Here is a 2501-nt window from a genome sequence, read left to right on the forward strand (position 1 = left end):
AATTCATGACAAGAATGTAGATAATATCTTGATTAACATGCAATAATGCACCGTCGAACGCATACGACATGCTAGCAGTAAAGTAGTGTTCTATCTATCGTAAATGAATCTTTTATTTCAATTTAAAGATGGTATCTATAATCATATATGTCATATTGTGTATGTTAATAAATCTGCGTTAATTTTGAGTTTAAAAAGTAACACATTATTAAGACCTTTTTTTATTTATCATTACTATCTCAAATTACGTCAAAAGCGAGAAAATACAATAAAAAATTTTACAAAATATTGAAATATAATGTTTCAATATTGAAATATAATATGTTTCAATAAGACAAATGTAGTTTAATTGAAAAATATTTCTATATTTAAATATAATTTGTAAGAATTTTTATTTAGTGTTTTCTCGCTTTTGACATAATTTTAAAATAGCAGTGGGTAAATAGGAGTCTTAAGTGTTCATTTAAAAAAATATTGATGGATTTAACATCATGCGACATTTTTATAATTTTCACCGTGATAATGTTAATATTAACACTAACAAGTGAAAAGTCATGGTGTTAAATTCATAAATGTTGCTGTTAATACACATTATATTAAATCCATACTGATATTTTTTAGAGTAAATTGTAATTATATAACAGTTAGATAGCATGGACTATGAGAAAACGAGAAAATTATTGATAGCTTTGCTCGTTAATTTATTACATTTAACTGACTATTAAATTTCCATTTATATCACATTTGTCAGACGCTCATTCGAGCATCCTTAATTTTCGGAAATATAGGCGTTTCCGTAGTGCTGTCAGGCGTGGACGCGGCGAGCGAAAAGATTGTAGTGCAATGCGACACGTCGTTGGTCACAAGGCATTGTTCTCTGGTCGCAGTACATCAATTCCGCGAGTGGTCGCGAGCGGTTCACCCGCGTTGGCACCATCCGGCCAGCCCACGCGGGTATGTTCGCGTATCCAGCTGCGCTGTTCTGTTTCATTCCTTTGCGCAGAGCGAGCTGCAAATGTTTCTCGGGCCGTTATAGATACTTACATAAAGAGGGAATGATGTATGCCGCTCGATGGGTAATATAATGTAGGCGGCTAACGAGAAAGGGCTCGGCGCAGCGCCGCCCGTCGTAGCTACGTACTGTGTGGCAGCAAGGGTAGATCCGTAAATCCGCAGCCTTCAACTAAATCAGCGCGAATAACGACGCCCGTCGTCGCTCTCGCCAATGCTTTCTGCACTTGCAGCATCTTTGCCGCGAGGCAAGGCTTTTTCGCCTTCGCGATTCCGCAACGCCTCGGAAAGGAAGAGAATATAGAGGTCCGGGCCACGGCATCGTCGCCGTGTCGTCGTGTCATCTCTGGAGAGAAAAAGAGAAGATTAGGATCGCACTGATATGCGACGACGAATGGAAACTAGTGCTGTTCGTTCGCTTGCTCGTTCATTCGCTCGCGCAATTCCAGTGTTTTATGCTCGCGCCTATGCATGCGTAACGAGCTCCAAAGTCGTAACTTTCTGCTTAAACCATTCAGTTTTATGACCGTAGGAAATAACCAGTTAACAATCGCTTATGTAGGAAGGGCGGTAGATTGGCGCCCGTTCCTCCGATTTTGATAGCTGTACTGTGCCGTAATCGTCGCCGTAGTGTTAATTTTCGTATCGCGCATATTCCGGAGTTCTATTTGATGTTCCTTATAGCGACGTACTGAAAATCCAGAGACGCGAGTCCATGAACTGTTGTCTTATTTCTAGACAACGAGGCGATTATTACCATAAGTGTATCAGAGAAGCAGCTGTATGCGAATATAAAAAATTTTTGAAAGTTTTGACAAAATTAATGCATTGCAATCGCATCCTAATTTTTTAACTATATACATATTTTTGTATTAGGTTAAATTTTCACAAGAAGTGAGAATTTTTACAGATTGTTTTAGCTCAACTCTCTTCTGGCGTTTCCAGTAGTTTTTTCGATCTAGATGTATCGATGCAATATAAATTAGATCATCTTACTTTTGTGGCGAAGATCAAGGTTATCGACTTTACAATTGAATGGGGGATTATCAATATTAATATATGTTTGAACTACAAGAGCTATCTTTCGGTTTTGGAGTTATTGCAAAAACTGTGTCCCTTAATTCGAGGAGATACGTAAATCTCTCAAAAACATTTCTCTCAGTTAATCATATGCACATTTTTTTGTAAATCATAATGCTTCCAATTATAGTTAGGTGGCTAAATTCATGCGCTTTACTGCCTATTGACAACGCATGGCCATTAGCAATTCTAAACAGTGTCTCGTGAGAGACGGTCATTAGCAGCAAACGTATAAGTAATAATTATACGTTGAGGAACAATCGCGCAACGCGAAGAGGAATCTTACCTACGAACATCACTGACGAATACAGTGCGCGACTTGGTACGTGGACGTCATTCTCTTCTTTCTTTCTCCCTCTTTCCTTTTCTCGTCTTTCTTTCTAGAGATTGCTGTGCAGACTGCGACTCCT

At 38.4% G+C, this 2501-nt stretch overlaps 1 pseudogene; it reads right to left on the minus strand.

Annotated features, from left to right (window-relative positions):
• Nucleotides 1-860: 860 nt before the first annotated feature.
• LOC108686342 lies at nt 861-1333 on the minus strand (annotated as a pseudogene).
• Between the last annotated feature and the right edge of the window lie 1168 nt (nt 1334-2501).

Source organism: Atta colombica, unplaced genomic scaffold (genome assembly GCF_001594045.1).
Source record: "Atta colombica isolate Treedump-2 unplaced genomic scaffold, Acol1.0 scaffold176, whole genome shotgun sequence".
Classification (NCBI taxonomy): Eukaryota; Metazoa; Arthropoda; class Insecta; order Hymenoptera; family Formicidae; genus Atta; species Atta colombica.